The sequence below is a fragment of the Bufo gargarizans genome, chromosome 7 (assembly GCF_014858855.1).
Source record: "Bufo gargarizans isolate SCDJY-AF-19 chromosome 7, ASM1485885v1, whole genome shotgun sequence".
NCBI classification, from domain to species: Eukaryota; Metazoa; Chordata; class Amphibia; order Anura; family Bufonidae; genus Bufo; species Bufo gargarizans.
Genome location: NC_058086.1, coordinates 174278888 through 174297952, shown reverse-complemented (window position 1 = coordinate 174297952; position 19065 = coordinate 174278888).

Here is a 19065-nt window from a genome sequence, read left to right as displayed (position 1 = left end):
TTATGTGATATACAGGTTGTTTTGGAGTGCCTCTTCCTTGTAATTTTTGGCAGCACTTGCACTTTATATACAAGTAAATATACAGGGAAGAATGTTTCCTAATAATTTTTCCTCTAAAATGTTATCTTCGGTTTGGTGCATATTATTGTCAGTCTGTAAAAGTGGCGTACTACTCGGACAATATTGTTCCCAGCAGTGACCTGGGGTCCAAAATGCATTCAGACATCCTCCCCATGCTGTTCCCGAACCATTTCGGTGGTGTTTCCATCAATTTCTGACCTTTTACTATGAACCAGACACCCTCTCCTCTTCAGAGAAGGGAGTGCCTAGTTTAACACGTTCAGGACCTTGGGCGAGTATACTCGTCCTGGAGCAACGGTACTTAGCGCACCAGGACGAGTATACTCGTCCTGGCATTAAACTGTCACCATGTCTGCAGACATGGTGACAGCGCTGAGTGCCGGCTGTTACGCACAGCCAGGCACCCAGGGTCAATGCCGAGGGGGGTCCTGTGACCCCCCCCATATCGGCGATCGCTGCAAACCGCAGGTCAATTCAGACCTGCGGTTTGCAGCACTTTCTGTAGTGTCTGATCCCTGCGGTCCCTGCACCCCTGAATGCTTTTATGTCAGCGGGGTGCAGGGGGGCGGTTTGTGGGCGTTTGCGGGCGGTGCGGGCAGTTGCGGGAGGTGGGCGGTGCGGCAGGCAGGATCGCGATTCCCCTGCCCGCCTCCCGCTGAATATTCATTGGTGGTCAGTGGTACCAGAGTGTCAGCACATTGCTGACGCTCTGGTATAAACGGCTGACATCGCTGCCGGCTACGTACGGACTGCGGTATGGAAAGGGTTAAGTCAGGGAGCTCCCTCCCTCTGCCATCGGGGGGCTGCTGTGCCTTTTCAGCCCCCAGATGGATGGGGGAGACAGAGGGAGGGAGCTGCCCTCCTTCCCCTTCCCCGTCTGCTCAGTTGTGGCAGACGGGGAAGGTTCCCATGGCAACAGGATGCCTTCTCAGGCGTCTATCACGAGGGTGTCAAGAGCCACGTCTGACTCAGTTATACCCGGGGTCAGGAAGTCACAGCGGGTGGCTGTGCGCTCTATGTCTAAAAATAGTGCTGTTTCTTAATGGTAGCTTTTTGGGTTTGCCTTGTAATCCTTTTTGTCTCACTCAGGGATCCTTAGCTTCTTCTCCTCAGCTGTTTCTTGCCCAGCACTCCCAACCTCCTTATATTCCCCTCTCCCACTTCTCTGGTTGCCAGATATAGAGCTTCCTGCCTGGACTTCTATACTGACCCACTGGAGCTGAGTTGCTGTTATCCCTGGTTGTCGTACCAGAGCGTTACCCTCTGGATCCCTGTTGGTTGTTTGTTGTCACCCACCTGGGATTATGTGTTTGGACGTCAGGGCAGTCAGGTGCCAGCCTCTAGGTGAGTTAGGGGTCACCATCTTTCCCTCTCCCTTGGACAGGGCCTTTTCCCTTCCTTTGCGTCACGTATGTGATCGGCACGCCGGTCGTGATAGCGTCCTGCTGTCCATGGTGCTGAACAGATCTATGCTAAAGGCATAGATCTGTTCAGTGTAAGTAAAATACAGTGCAGTACCCTATATAGGGTGCTGTATTGTATTATACAGACATCAGACCCACTGGATCTTCAAGAACCAAGTGGGTCTGTGTCCAAAAAATGTAAAAAAAATGTAAAGATAATAAAAACACATTTATCACTGAATAAAAATTTAAAAAAATTAAATACACTACACATATTAGGTATCGCCGCGTCCATAACGACCTGACCTATAAAACGGTCAAGTTACTTTCCCCGGACGGAGAACGCCATAAAAATAAAAAAAATAAAAACTATCAGGAAATTGAAATTTTGCCCACCTTACTTCCCAAAAAAGGTAATAACAGTGATCAAAAGTATGTACCCCGAAATAGTACCAATCAAACCGTCACCTCATCCCGCAAAAAATGAGCCCCTACATGAGACAATGGCCCAAAAAATAAAAAAAACTATGGGGACACTATAACATGTTTTTTTTTTGTTTCAAAAATGATATTATTGTGTAAAACTTACATAAATAAAAAAAAGTATACATATTAGGTATCGCCGCGTCTGTATCGACCAGCTCTATAATAATATCACATGAGCTAACCCCTCAGATGAACACCGTAAAAAATAAAACTTGTGCTAAATAAACAATTTTTTGTCACCTTACATCACAAAAAGTGTAATAGCAAGCGATCAAAAAGTTATATGCACCCCAAAATAGCGCCAATCAAACAGTCATCTCATCCCGCAAAAATCATACCCAAAAATCATACCATACCCTAAGATAATCACCCCAAAACTGAAAAAACTATGGCGCTTAGACTATGGAAACACTAAAACATGATTGTTTTTGTTTCAAAAATGAAATCATTGTGTAAAACTTACATAAATAAAAAAAAGTATACATATTAGGTATCGCCGCGTCCGTATCGACCGGCTCTATAAAAATATCACATGACCTAACCCCTCAGGTGAACACCGTAAAAAAAAAATGTCATCTTATGTCACAAAAAGTGTAATAGCAAGAGATCAAAAAGTCATATGCACCCCAATATAGTGCCAATAAAACCGTCATCTCATCCCACAAAAAATGAGACCCTACTTTAGATAATCGCCCAAAAACTGAAAAAACTATGGCTCTCAGACTATGGAGACACTAAAACATATATTTTTTTTGTTTCAAAAATGAAATCATTGTGTAAAACTTACATAAATAAAAAAAATTGTATACATATTAGGTATCGCCGCATCCGTGACAACCTACTCTATAAAAATACCACATGATCTAACCTGTCAGATGAATGTTGTAAATAACACAAAAAAATATGGTGCCAAAAAAGCTATTTCTTGTTACCTTGCCTCACAAAAAGTGTAATATCGATCAACCAAAAATCATATGTACCCTAAACTAGTACCAACAAAACCTCCACCCTATCCTGCAGTTTCTAAAAGGGGGTCACTTTTTGGGAGTTTCTACTCTAGGGGTGCATCAGGGGGGCTTCAAATGGGACATGATGTCCAAAAGAACTGTCTAGCAAAATCTGCCTTCCAAAAACCGTATGGCATTCCTTTCCCTCTGCGCCCTGTCGTGTGCCCGTACAGCGATTTATGACCACATATGGGGTGTTTCTGTAAACTACAGAATCAGGGCCATAAATAATGAGTTTTGTTTGGCTGTTAACCCTTGCTTTGTAACTGGAAAAAAATTATTAAAATGGAAAATTTGCCCAAAATTCTGAAATTTCATCTCTATTTGCCAATAACTCTTGTGGAACACCAAAAGGGTAAACAACGTTTGTAAAATCCGTTTTGAATACCTTGAGGGGTGTAGTTTCTAGAATGGTGTCATTTTTGGGTGGTTTCTATTATATAAGCCTCACAAAGTGACTTCAGACCTGAACTGGTCCCTAAAAATTGGGTTTTTGAAAAGTTCAGAACAATTTCAAGATTTGCTTCCAAACTTCTAAGCCTTGTAACATCCCCAAAATATAAAATATAATTCCCCAAATGATGCAAACATGAAGTAGACATTTGGGGAATGTAAAGTAATAACTATGTTTGGAGGTATTACTATGTATTATAGAAGTAGAGAAATTGAAACTTGGAAATTTGCAATTTTTTACAAATTTTGGTAAATTTGGTATTTTTTTATAAATAAAAATGATTATTTTTTACTTCATTTTACTAGTGTCATGAAGTACAATATGTGCCGAAAAAACAATCTCAAAATGGCCTGGATAAGTCAAAGCGTTTTAAAGTTATCACCTCATAAAGTGACACTGGTCAGATTTGCAAAAAATGGCCTGGTCCTTAAGGTGAAAATGAGCTCGGTCCTTAAGGTGTTAATGTTTGGGTACTCCCATTGATTTCCATTGTGCATGGCTGCTTGGTAGAGCACCCGAGCTTCCCGTGGAGTCCAATCCGAGCAGCCGAACACCCGAGCACTTTGGTGCTCGATCAACACTATTGGTTACAACTAGGGTTGAGCGAGCCCGAACTGTAAAGTTCGAGATCGTACCGAACTTTAGGATTTTTGGACCCCGGGCCCGAACATTTCAGTAAAATTTCTAATTTGGTGTTCAGCGCTTTCTTGGCGCTTTTTGAAAGGCTGCGCGAGCAGCCAATCAACAAGCGGTTAACTGTCTGACCTTAGAAGCCATCACAGGCATGCCTACTAATGGCATGGCTGTGATTGGCCAGTGTAGCATGTGACCCAGCCTCTATATAAGCTGGAGTCACATAGCGCTGCACGTCTCTGCTGTGCTTAGTGTAGGGAGAGGATGCTGCTGGTGATTTCAGGGAGAGAATAGGACTGAGGGTCCATTCACACGTCCGTTGTTTCTTTCCTGACCTGTTCTGTTTTTTGCAGAACAGATCTGGACCAGATCTGGACCCATTCATTTTCAATGGGTCCTGAAAAAAATGGGTCCAGATCTGTTCTGCAAAAAACGGAACAGATCAGGAAAGAAACAACGGACGTGTGAATGGACCCTGAATCTTTGCTCAAAATCTAAATCTAACTCAGCGATCTACATACATTGTGTTTTGTGGGGGCAAGGCACATTTTTTTTTTATCCTGCCCTGAGCCCAGTGACCGAAAAAAAATAACTTTAACAAGTCAGTTAGGTGGGCGGCGGCGGACATTTTATGCAAGCTCAGTGCACCAGCACTGCAACTGAGCTTTTGGGACATTTAACCCCTTAAGGACATAGGGCATACAGGTACGCCCTTGTGTCCTGGTACTTAAGGACACAGGGCGTACATGTCCTTGAGCAGGCACTTGGGGCAAATGCGCCGGGGGGTCCTGTGACCCCCCCCCCCCCCGATGTATGCGATCGCAGAAAACCGCAGGTCAATTCAGACCGGCGGTTTTCTGCTTTTCCGGGTTATTCGGGTCTCTGAAGACCCGATAACCCGAAACAGGATGGTGATGGTGGTGTGATTCCACCCCACCAATCACCATCCAGCGATCCTGAGTGGTGATGGTGACATCACCACTCAGGATTGCTTCTGATTGGTCTGTGGGCGGTCCGGCTGCAGATTCAAAAGAGGCAGGCGCTCCTCTCCTCCTCCTTTTGTGTTCCGGAGCTGGAGGAGAGAGGAGCTGCCTGCACGTGTCCGCCATCGCTGCCCCCAGGACCCGATCTGTGCCCCCCAGCACCCCCCATCAGGTACATAGGGAAAGTTTGGGTTAGGCAGGGAAAAAAAAGGGAAAGTTAGTTTGTAAACTTTTATTGCATCACCCTAGTAAGGGTGTCTGGGGTCAGCTGACCCTAGACCCCCCAGGGGTGCTGCCGCTTGCCCCCCTGCCTCCCCTTCACCTTTTTTGGGGTGCAGTTTTTTTGTTTTTTTTGTGTACGCTGACTGTGGCCGGCACTCCTAGCGTCCGGCTACTGTTAGCGCATCGCACACCCCACCGCTGATCAACTTTGGATGGTTGATCAGCGGTTTTGAAATTTTTTTCCCCCACATTTTTTGCCCTTTTTTTTAGTTAGTTAATTATTATTTTTTCTGTTAGTTTAAGGCCTAGTTCACACTTCAGTGTTTGGTCAGTGATTTCCATCAGTGATTTGTGAGCCAAAACCAGAAGTGGAGCCTCCACAGACATGAGGTAGACGGGAAAGATCTGCTCCTGTTCTGTGTTTAGAGTTGCATCTGGTTTTGGCTCACAAATCACTGATGGAAATCACTGACTAAACACTGAAGTGTGAACGAGGCCTTAGGGTGAGTACGTGAACACCCGTGCCCCCACACACATGCACACCAAATAAAGATTTCCACACACGCACATACTCACGCAGACACACACTCCCCTATGGCCCGCCGGACGTTCTCATCACCTTACATAATAAAAAGTTTAATAACAAGCGATAAAAAAAGTCATATAGCCCCCAAAATAGTGCCAATTAAACCGTCGTTTCATCCTGCAAAAAATGAGCCCCCACATAAGATAATCGGATAAAAAAAAAAAAAATGACTCTTAGACTTTAGAGATGCAAAAAAAATGTTGGGGTACCAAAAAGGGGAATTATTATTTTTTCTGTTAGTTTTAGGGTGAGTACGTGAACACCCGTGGCCCCACACACATGCACACCAAATAAAGATTTCCACACACGCACATAGACACGCAGACACACACTCCCCTATGGCCCGCCGGACGTTCTCGCCCGAGGAGGCATACGCCCAGCTTGCCTCCGACTCCGAGAGTCCCAGTGAGGACGAGGATGACCCCACATTCCTGTTGTCATCTGCGTCTTCCTCATCATCTAGTGATGATGATGAGCCCCCAAGGCAGCGGAGACGCCGCCAGGCGGAGCAAGGGGACCGCCATGTTAGGGACCCTGTGGCCCACACTAGTACGAGCAGCTCTGGGGCTCGTACTGGTTTCCCGGCCCACCAGTTAAATCCACCGGAGCACCCTTCCGGTGAACTAGTCTGGTGTAGCCCAGAGCGATACGAGCCCGTGATTCCTGATTTTGTAGGCCATTCAGGAATCCAGATTTCCACAGTGGGCTACACTGAATATGACTTTTTTGTCATTTTTTCAGTGACCCACTGGTAAATCTGATGGTGGAGCAGACGAACCTGTACGCCCAACAGTTCGTTGCTCAACACCCGGGCTCCATTTTGGCCAGGCCCGGTGGCTGGACGCCGGTCAGTGCAGCCGAATGTCACGGCTGTTTAAGGGTAACCAGAGCATACACAGTAAGAAGAGCTACTGACCGGACCCAAACTAGGGAAGAGAAAGGGTGACCCCTGTCAGACCCTCAACACTCTCCCTATGCTGCTAAAGCACATGCCCGGATCCAAATGGTGGAACGAGTCATGCCCGCGTACCTTAGACTGATGAGCCCTGTAACCCCTACAATAGTGGAAGGGGCACGGCCACCGATGCCCTGCTCAGAATATGGAGGGAACCGTGGCCACCTCAGATCCAGTCAGGAAATCACCAGGTACACAACAAAGTCTGCACACTTAGCTGATGGAGCTGCAGCCGCAGAGAAGACGGATCCAAGGGCCGCTGGCAATATCCGGAGTGCTTGCAGCAGCAGAACACAGGTCCAGAGAACTAGTAGCTTAAGAAGTGAAGATACTCAAGGCAGAGCTACAACTGAAAAAAGAAATATAATCCACGCCCTGCAATAGGAGGAGGGGTGATTTAAAGGCAGGGAAAATCAAACGCAGGAGAGACAGCTGGGAGTAAAGACCTCATCACAGGGGCGGAGAAACAGAACAGTGAGAACACCTCCAAACTCTAAGTGACATCATCACAGGGGTGGAGACACAGAGCTGTGAGAACGTCTCAAAGCTCTGGTAGTGACACCGAAATGAGGACATTTTGGGGCCTCGTGCTGCATATAGGCTTGGTCAAGAAACCCAGTGCCAGGCTGTACTGGAGTGGGGACGTCCTATACCAGACCCCACTTTACAGTACGGCCATGACACGCTCCCGGTTTGAGGCAATCTGGAAATGTCTGCATTATTCCGATAATGCAGCATGTCCCCCTACGAGGTGATCCTGCCCATTACAGTCTGTATAAGATACGGCCGGTCATCGATCACTTTGGGGCCAAATTCATGAAGGCCTATGTACCTGGAAGGGAGTTCGTGGTTGATGAGTCTCTCATTGCGTTCAAGGGGAGACTCATTTTCCGCCAGTATGTGCCCTCCAAGCGGGCGAGGTATGGCGTGAAGCTATACAAAATTTGTGAGAGTACCTCAGGGTACACTTACAAATTTTGTGTATACAAGGGGCGAGATTCCCGGATTCAACCCCCAGAATGTCCCCCCACTCTGGGAGTTACCGGGAAAACTTGTGTGGGACCTTATGTACCCACTGCTGGATAACGGTTACCACCTTTACGTGGATAACTTTTATACCAGTATCCCCTTGTTCCAGTCCCTTGCCGCCAGACCCACGTCCGCTTGTGGGACCGTGCGGAAAAATGAACGCGGCCTCCCTGCCCACCCCCTCCAGGTACATATCCCCAGGGGTGAGACCCGTGCCCTTACCACTGGAAACCTGTTGCTGGTCAGGTTTAAGGACAAAAGGGATGTCCTTATGCTGTCCACAATTCATGGTAACGGCATCACCCATGTCCCTGTGCGAGGTACCGCGGTAACGGTCCTCAAGCCCGATTGTATCGTCGACTACAATCGGTATATGGGAGGAGTTGATCTCTCGGATCAAGTCCTCAAGCCATATAACGCCATGCGCAAAACCCGGGCATGGTACAAAAATGTTGCGGTCTACTTGGTACAGGTTGCCATGTACAACTTTTTTGTACTATCCCGAAGCGCTGGCAGCACAGGGACATTCCTCCAGTTCTATGAGGCGGTCCTCAGGGCCCTGATCTTTTCGGACCGGGAAAGAGCAGGCCGGAGTACCTCGGGAACTGGAAGTGCCCGGATCGTCCCTGGCCAACACTTTCCAGGTGTGGTCCCCCATACTGGAAAGAAGGGACGAACCCAAAAAAGATTTAGGCCTCGTTCACACTTCAGTGTTTAGTCAGTGATTTCCATCAGTGATTTGTGAGCCAAAACCAGGTGCAACTCTAAACACAGAACAGGAGCAGATCTTTCCCGTCTACCTCATGTCTGTGGAGGCTCCACTTCTGGTTTTGGCTCACAAATCACTGATGGAAATCACTGACCAAACACTGAAGTGTGAACTAGGCCTTAGAGTGTGTCGTAGGAGGGGAATACGGAAGGACACCACTACTTAGTGCGACACGTGCCCCGATCATCCGGGCCTCTGCATTATTGGTTGCTTCAGGGAGTATCACACTTCCATGGAGTACTAAATTTATATCCCAATTTAGCACTGACATCGGATAAAAAAAACTGGTTCTCAGACTTGAGACACCCAAAAAAACTAAAATAATTTATTAAAAGTAGACATATTAGGTATTGCCGCGTCGGTAATAATCTCCTCTATAAAAATACCCCATGACCTAACCCCCCAGATTAACACGGTCCCAAAAAAAAAAAGGTGCAAAAAAAGTTTTTTTTTGTCACCTTACATAATAAAAATTTAATAACAAGCGATAAAAAAAGTCATATAGCCCCCAAAATAGTGCCAATTAAACCGTCGTTTCATCCTGCAAAAAATGAGCCCCCACATAAGGTAATCGGATAAAAAAAATAAAAAATGACTCTTAGACTTTAGAGATACCCAAAAAATTTTGGGGTACCAAAAAGGAGAATATAGTCTAAAACCTAAATAAATGTAAAAAAATGTAGACTTATTAGGTATCGCCGCATCTGTAAGAATCTCCTCTATAAAAATACCCCATGACCCAATCCCCCAGATTAACACGGTAAAAATAAATAAAAAATAGGTGCAAAAAAATAATTTTTTGGTCACCTTACATAACAACAAGTTTAATAGCAAGCGATAAAAAAGTCATATAGCCCCCAAAATAGTGCCAATAAAACCGTCCGCTCATCCCGCAAAAAATGAGCCCCCACATAAGATAATTGGATAAAAAAAATAAAAAAAATGACACTTAGACTTTAGAGATACCCCAAAAAAAAATGTGACTTATTAGGTATTGCCGCGTCCGTAAGAATCTCCTATATAATAATATCCCATGACCTAACCCCCCAGATTAACACGGTTAAAAAAAAAACTTATTTTGTATATTTCACACTCTTTTAGAGTGTACCCTAATTTTAAAAAAAAACTATTAAAACCAAAAACCTGTGTTGGCTACCTCGTCCTCCTCCACCGCCGCTTCCACCTACACCGCTACGTCCACCACCTCCTCAAACTCCTACTCCATATGGAACTCCACCTCATAAATATATATTATTTTTTTTTTTATTTGTACGTATTTTATTTTATATTATTTCACTACTTTGTCAGTTACATTTTCTGGTGAAATTCACCAATTTTTGGGTGTATAGTACCACTGCTATACCAAGTAGACAGGTTTAAAAAATAAAAGAAATTGTAATTTACATTTTCGGGTGAAATTCACCAATTTTCGGCTATATAGTACCACTGCTATACCTAGTACGCCGGTAAAAAAAAAAATGTAATTTACATTTTTGGGTGAAATACACCAATTTTTGGGTAAATGGTACCACTGCTTTACCTAGTAGGCCGGTTAAAAAAAAAAAAATTGTCATTTACATTTTCAGGTGACATTCACCAATTTTCGGCTATATAGTACCACTGCTATACCTAGTACGCCGGTAAAAAAAAAAAAAATGTAATTTACATTTTTGGGTGAAATACACCAATTTTTGGGTAAATGGTACCACTGCTATACCTAGTAGACAGGTTAAACAAAAAAAATTTATCATTTACATTTTCTGGTGAAATTAACTAATTTATGGGTGTATAGTACCACTGCTATACCTAGAAGGCCAGTTAAAAAAATAAATTCAAAATTGTCAATTACATTTTCTGGTGAAATTAACTAATTTTGGGGTATATAGTACCACTGCTATACCTAGTAGGCCGGTTACAAAAAAATAATTGTCACTTACATTTTCAGGTGAAATTAACCAATGTATGGTCTCATGCACACGACCGTTGTGTGCATACGTGGCCGTTGTGCCGTTTTCCATTTTTTTTCGCCGACCCATTGACTTTCAATGGGTCAGTGGAAAAATCGGAAAATGCACCATTTTGCAGCCGAGACCGTGATCCGTGTATCCTGTCCGTCAAAAAAATAGGACCTGTCCTATTTTTTGGACGGACAACGGTTCACGGACCCATTCAAGTCAATGGGTCCATGAAAGAACACGGATGCACACAAGATTGGCATCCGTGTCTGTGATCCGTGGCCATAGTTTACTTTCATACAGACGGATCCAAAGATCCATCTGCATAAAAGCATTTTCAGAGCTGAGTTTTCACTTCATGAAAACTCAGATCCGACAGTATATTCTAACACAGAGGCGTTCCCATAGTGATGGGGACGCTTTTAGTTAGAATATACAACGAACTGTGTACATGACTGCCCCCTGCTGCCTGGCAGCCTCTCTAAAACGCACAAAATTCTCACTACCCCCGGAGAACGTATCTGGGAGCGAGATCTTAGGCTCAGAACAAACTCCATGAACGCAAGCTGAACCGGTCACTTGAAGCTGAGAAAAAGTCCTGCGGAGATCAGCTACCTCCAATGAAAGACCCTGAAGGCGTTCAGCCAAAAGTGAAACCGGATCCATGCTTGAGACGGTTTTGGTGGCTTATAATGTCACGGACGGTGTACAGGAAACAAGACAAAGCAACATGCATATATGACTGAGTGGATCCAAAGCTAAGGAACCAAAAGGGAGACCCCTGCACAAGACCTGAGACTTTCCCTGGCTGCTCAGCCTATGCAACGATCCCAGAGGTGGAAGGTTGCATAGCCACGTACCTCGACTATATAACCCCTGAACACCCTACAATAGTGAGGGGACACGACCACCGGCTCCCTACACCAGACACGGAGGGAGTCAGGGTCACCTGGGATCCAGCAAACAGAAAATAACAGATAAATGTTCAGCACTTAACTTTTGTATCAGAATGGAAAACAAGATCAGCATGCACACACACTCCAGGAAGAAGTATAAGCTGCCCAGTAATGCATTATGGGGCGGAATTTAAAGGGATGCAATCAGTCCAACTCCATGACAGCTGAGAGAGGCTAACGAGATGAGGAACTGAACAGCACAACAAAGAGAACTCAAGGAGGAGGTTCTGAAAGGCCTCTGTCAGAGCTTCTCAGCTATCTGGTTGTGACAGTACCCCTCCCTCTACGAGTGGACTCCGGACACTCAGAGCCCACCTTCTCAGGATGGGACCTATGGAAAGCCCTGATGAGACGAGAGGCCTTAATGTCCGTCACTGGGACCCACATCCTCTCCTCAGGACCATAACCCTCCCAATGAACAAGGTACTGAAGAGAACCGCGGACAAGACGAGAATCCACAATCGGAGGAGGAGGCAAAGGCGAGGGTACAATGGGTTGAACATAAGGTTTCAATAAGGACTTATGAAAAACATTATGGATCTTCCAAGTCTGAGGAAGATCAAGACGGTAGGCAACAGGATTGATGACAGACAGGATTTTGTAAGGCCCAATAAACCTAGGACCCAACTTGCAGGAGGGAACCTTCAATTTGATATTCTTGGTAGACAACCACACCAGATCACCAACATTCAGGTCCGGACCAAGCACACGTCTCTTATCTGCCACACGCTTATATCTCTCACTCATGCTCTTTAGATTATCCTGAATCTTTTGCCAAATAGATGACAAAGACGAGGAGAATCTGTCCTCATCAGGTAAACCAGAAGACCCCTCTCCCGAGAAAGTCCCAAACTGCGGATGAAACCCATATGCACCAAAAAATGGTGACTTATCAGAGGACTCCTGACGACGGTTATTTAAAGCAAACTCAGCAAGGGACAAAAAAGAACACCAATCCTCTTGATTCTCCGCCACAAAACAGCGCAGATATGTCTCCAGATTCTGATTGACGCGCTCTGTCTGGCCATTCGACTGCGGGTGGAAAGCAGAAGAGAATGACAACCAAACCCCCAAGCGAGAACAGAAAGCCTTCCAGAATCTGGAAACAAACTGCGTGCCCCTATCAGAGACTATGTCTGAAGGAATACCGTGCAATTTGACAATGTGATCAATAAATGCCTGCGCCAGCGTCTTAGCATTGGGCAAACCAGGAAAAGGGATGAAATGCACCATTTTGCTGAAACGGTCCACCACTACCAGAATCACAGTCTTCCCCGAGGAACGAGGCAGGTCCGTTATAAAGCCCATGGACAGATGTGTCCAAGGACGGGAAGGAATGGGTAAGGGAAGGAGAGGACCTGATGGCCGTGAATGAGGGACTTTAGCACGAGCGCAAGTCTCGCAGGCTGCCACAAAACCCTCAACCGACTTACGAAGCGCAGGCCACCAGAATCTCCGAGCGATGAGATCCAGTGTGGCTCTTGCCCCCGGGTGCCCAGCAAGGACCGTATCGTGGTGTTCCTTAAAAATCTTGTGTCTTAAAGCGAGAGGCACAAACAACCTCCCAGGAGGACAAAGATCAGGAGCCTCTGACTGGGCTGCCTGCACCTCTGCCTCCAATTCAGAAAAGAGAGCAGAGACCACCACACCTTCAGCCAAAATGGGACCCGGGTCTTCAAAATTCCCCCTCCCGGAAAACAACGTGACAGGGCATCTGCCTTCACATTCATAACTCCAGGGCGGAACGTGACCACAAAATTAAACCTAGAAAAGAACAAAGACCATCTGGCCTGTCTCGGGTTCAGACGCTTGGCTGACTCCAAGTAGGCCAGATTTTTATGGTCAGTAAATACGGTAATAGGGTGTCTGGCTCCCTCTAGCCAATGGCGCCATTCCTCAAAAGCCAACTTGATGGCCAACAATTCCCTATCTCCCACATCGTAATTTCTCTCTGCGGAGGAGAGTTTTTTTTGAGAAAAAGGCACATGGTCGCCATTTGGCAGGAGAGGAACCCTGAGACAAGACCGCCCCCACACCCACCTCAGAAGCATCAACCTCGACTATGAAGGGTAAAGAAATATCAGGTTGCACCAAGATGGGAGTGGTAGCAAAACTCTCCTTGATATTAGAAAAAGCCTTACGCGCCTCTACTGACCAAGAAGAAAAATCTACCCCCTTTCTGGTCATATCAGTGAGTGGTTTAACAATAGAGGAATAATTCAAAATAAACTTCCTGTAATAATTGGCAAAGCCCAAAAACCGCATCAGCGCCTTCTGATTCTCAGGAAGCTCCCACTCAAGCACAGCGCGGACCTTCTCGGGGTCCATGCGAAAACCAGAAGCGGAGAGAAGAAACCCCAGAAATTGAATTTCTGGAACCGCAAACACACATTTTTCCAATTTCGCATATAATTTATTCTCCCGCAGGATGAGCAAGACTTGACGTAAATGTTCCTTATGAGTTTTGAAATCAGGAGAAAAAATCAAAATGTCATCCAAATACACTAATACAAATTTTCCCATCAAATTATAAAAAATGCTGTTCACGAAATGCTGAAAAACAGCTGGGGCATTCATCAAACCAAAAGGCATAACCAAATTCTCAAAATGGCCCTCAGGTGTATTGAAGGCCGTCTTCCATTCGTCTCCTTCTCTGACCCTGACCAGGTTGTATGCCCCTCTTAGATCTAATTTGGAAAAGACTTTAGCCCCAACAACCTGGTTAAACAGGTCCGGGATCAGAGGAAGCGGATAAGGGTCACGAATAGTGATATTGTTCAGCTCCCTGAAATCCAGACAAGGTCTTAAAGAACCATCTTTTTTCTTAACAAAGAAAAAACCAGCGGCAACAGGTGACTTCGAGGGTCGTATGTGTCCTTTTCTCAGACTCTCAGAGATATAAGCACGCATAGCGATCCTCTCAGGTTGGGAAAGATTGTATAAACCAGATTTAGGCAGTTTGGCGCCTGGGATGAGATTAATAGGGCAATCGTACTCCCTGTGCGGGGGCAAATCCTGAACTCCACTCTCAGAGAAGACATCCGAAAATTCAGAGAGAAAAGATGGTACAGTCTTAGTAGCAACCTCAGAAACAGATGTCGTGAGGCAATTCTCTCTGCAAAAGTCACTCCAACCATTTATTTGCCTCGCTTGCCAATCAATGGTGGGGTTATGTTTAGTGAGCCAGGGTAGCCCCAACACTAGAGGGGTAGGCAAACCGCTAAGGACGAAACATGACACATCCTCAACATGAGCATCACTCACAATTAAACGGATATTGTGAACTATGCCCTTTAATGATTTCTGAGGAAGTGGAGCGGAATCAATAGCAAAAACCGGAATATCCTTTCCCAAAGTGCGCACCTGGAAACCATGAGTTATCGCAAATTGATTATCAATGAGATTGACCGCTGCTCCACTATCCACAAAAATCTCACAAAAAATGTTCTTGCTCTCTAGCGCCACCCTAGCAGGCAGGACAAAACGGAAACTACAAGCAAACGGAAAACCTTCAATTTCCACCTCAACCCTGCCAATAGTAACAGACGGAACATTTTTAAGAGATTTTTCCCTGTTTGTTTCTTTATTACTCCCAGAAAACTGCCTGAATCTCCTAGAGGGACAAATCTTTGCCAAATGATTTATACCTCCACAACAAAAACAAACCCTCCCATGCGAGCTGAATCTTCTATTGTCAGAAGCAATCAACCCCAGCTGCATGGGCTCCTGCTCAGAAGGGGCTGACAGCGACTGAGACCCCTGCACACAGAATGGGACCGCTGCACTGTCCTGGGACTGAGTATGACAGGAAGGGGACATCTCTCCTCTCTCTCTAAGACGCCTGTCAATACGAACGGCCTGAGACATAGCAGAGTCCAAAGAAATAGGCCTCTCATGAAAGGCAAATGCATCTTTCAATCCCTCTGAAAGACCATGGCAAAATTGACTTCGGAGTGCAGCATCATTCCAACCAGTATCAACTGCCCATCTCCGAAATTCAGAGCAGTATATTTCTGCAGATTGTTTACCCTGGCATAATAGACGTAGTCTAGACTCAGCCAGAGCAATACGATCCGGATCATCATATATCGGACCCAGGGCTAAAAAGAATTCATCCACTGAACAGAGAGGCCGTGCCCCCTCCGGCAGCGAGAAGGCCCAGGACTGAGCGTTACCCCTGAGCAGCGATATAATGATCCCCACCCTCCGTTCCTCATCACCAGAGGAATGGGGAAGAAGGCGAAAATGGAGTTTGCAAGCCTCTCTAAAACGCACAAAATTCTCACTACCCCCGGAGAACGTATCTGGGAGCGAGATCTTAGGCTCAGAACAAACTCCATGAACGCAAGCTGAACCGGTCACTTGAAGCTGAGAAAAAGTCCTGCGGAGATCAGCTACCTCCAATGAAAGACCCTGAAGGCGTTCAGCCAAAAGTGAAACCGGATCCATGCTTGAGACGGTTTTGGTGGCTTATAATGTCACGGACGGTGTACAGGAAACAAGACAAAGCAAAATGCATATATGACTGAGTGGATCCAAAGCTAAGGAACCAAAAGGGAGACCCCGGCACAAGACCTGAGACTTTCCCTGGCTGCTCCGCCTATGCAACGATCCCAGAGGTGGAAGGTTGCATAGCCACGTACCTCGACTATATAACCCCTGAACACCCTACAATAGTGAGGGGACATGACCACCGGCTCCCTACACCAGACACGGAGGGAGTCAGGGTCACCTGGGATCCAGCAAACAGAAAATAACAGATAAATGTTCAGCACTTAACTTTTGTAGCAGACTGGAAAACAAGATCAGCATGCACACACACTCCAGGAAGAAGTATAAGCTGCCCAGTAATGCATTATGGGGCGGAATTTAAAGGGATGCAATCAGTCCAACTCCATGACAGCTGAGAGAGGCTAACAAGATGATGAACTGAACAGCACAACAAAGAGAACTCAAGGAGGAGGTTCTGAAAGGCCTCTGTCAGAGCTTCTCAGCTGTCTGGTTGTGACACCGATCTCTTACAGGGGGCTGTGATCCGTACAATTAACCCCTCAGGTGCTGCAGCTGAAGGGGTTAATTGTGCGTATCATAGCCCCCTGTAAGAGATCCGGGGCTGCCAGGCAGCAGGGGGCAGACCCCACCTCCCTCCCCAGTTTAAATTTCATTGGTGGCCAGTGCGGCCCCCCTCCCTCCCGCTATTGTATTAATAACATTGGTGGCACAGTGTGTGCCCCCCGCCCGGCCCCTCCCTCCCTCTATTGCATTAATAACATTGGTGTCCAGTGTGCGGCCTCCCCTCTCTCCCCCCCCCCCCGATTATTGGTGGCAGCGGAGTTCCGATCGGAGTCCCAGTTTAATCGCTGGGGCTCCGATCGGTAACCATGGCCACCAGGACGCTACTGCAGTCCTGGTTGCCATGGTTACTTAGCAATGGTAGAAGCATCATACTTACCTGCTGGCTGCTGCGATGTCTGTGTCCGTCCGGGAGCTCCTCCTACTGGTAAGTGACAGTTCATTTAGCAATGCGCCGCACAGACCTGTCACTTACCAGTAGGAGGAGCTCCCGGCCGGACACAGACATCGCAGCAGCAAGCAGGTAAGTATGATGCTTCTACTATTGCTAAGTAACCATGGCAACCAGGACTGCACAGTAGCGTCCTGGTGGCCATGGTTACCGATCGGAGCCCCAGCGGTTAAACTGGGACTCCGATCGGAACTCCGCTGCCACCAATGATCGGGGGGGGGGGGGGGTGAGAGGGGAGGCCGCACACTGGCCACCAATGTTCTTATAACAATAGAGGGAGGGGGGGGCCAGGGGAGGCCGCACACTGGCCACCAATGTTCTTATTACAATAGAGGGAGGGAGGGGGGGCCGGGGGGCACACTGGCCACCAATATTATTATTACACTAGAGGGAGGGGGGCCGGGGGAGGCTGCACACTGTGCCACCAATGTTATTATTACAATAGAGGGAGGGAGGGGGGGCCGCACTGGCCTGGCAGCCCTGATCTCTTACAGGGGGCTATGATACGCACAATTAACCTCTTCAGGTGCGCCACCTAAGGGGTTAATTGTGCTGATCACGGCCCCCTGTAAGAGATCGGGTGCTGCCAGGCAGCAGGGGGCAGTCATGTACACAGTTTGTAGTATATTCTAACTAGAAGCGTCCCCATCACCATGGGAACGCCTCAGTGTTAGAATATACTGTCGGATATGAGTTTTCACGATGTAACTCATATCCGACAGTATATTCTAACATAGAGGCGTTTCTTATGGTGATGGGGACGCTTCGAGTTAAAATATACCATCGGATTGGAGAAAACTCTGATCCGATGGTATAAAAGGGACTCCAGACTTTACATTGAAAGTCAATGGGGACGGATCCGTTTGCAATTGCACCATATTGTGTCAACGTCAAACGGATCCGTCCCCATTGACTTGCATTGTAATTCAGGACGGATCCGTTTGGCTCTGCACGGCCAGGCGGACACCAAAACGACTTTTTTTTCATGTCCTCCAAAAATCAAGAAAGACCCACGGACGAAAAAACGGTCACGGATCACGGACCAACGGAACCCCGTTTTGCGGACAGTGAAAAAATACTGTCGTGTGCATGAGGCCTATGTGTGTATAGTACCACTGCTATACCTAGAAGGCCAGTTAAAAAAAAAAAAAATAGTCCGTTATATATTCTGGAGAAATTCACCAATTTTTGGATGTGATGTACCACTGCTATACCTAGTAGACCGAAAAAAAAAAAAAAAAAAAAAAATTGTCAGTTACATTTTCTGGTGAAATCCACCAATTTTTTGGTGTGATGTACCACTGCTATACCTAGTAGACAGATTCAATTTTTTTATAAATAGTCAGTTACATTTTCCGGTGAAATTCAACAATTTTTGGGTGTGATGTACCACTGCTATATCTAGTAGACAGGTTTAAAAAAAAAATATGTCAGTTAAATTTTTGGGTGAAATTCACCAATTTTTGGGTGTAATATACCCCTCCTGTACCTAGTTTACAGCTTTATAAATTTCAATAATTTTTCAGTTACATTCTTGGGTTGACATTATACAAATTTAGACGTGAATAAACACCTGCTATGCATAGGTGACAGGGAATAAAATTTGATAAATTATTCAGTAATTAATGCACGCCACATGCTTTCATTCAATGCTTAAACTTTGAAAAGTTGTCACACTTTTATGCTTTAATAATTTCTCCCATATTTCAACTCTATAATTTTAAATTTGAAAAAATGAATCCTCCCTTGGATGTGTTCTCTCTTTCTCACGCTCCCTCTCTGGCCTGGAACCCTGATTCCCCGCCACCCGTGATCAGCATGGTAGGCGCAGAAAAGAACATCGAAAGTTGATAGAGCAGATATCCAATTGGATCGTGAACATCACGGGGACGTGAGACATGGTGGGGCAGTATGTTTGCACACGCCTACACGAACTGACTAAACAGGGGTCAGCCCCTGCAACTTCTGGGTCTCCAAATTGGGCACATGGCCTGAGCTTGCCCTTTACCCCTTGGAGGTGCT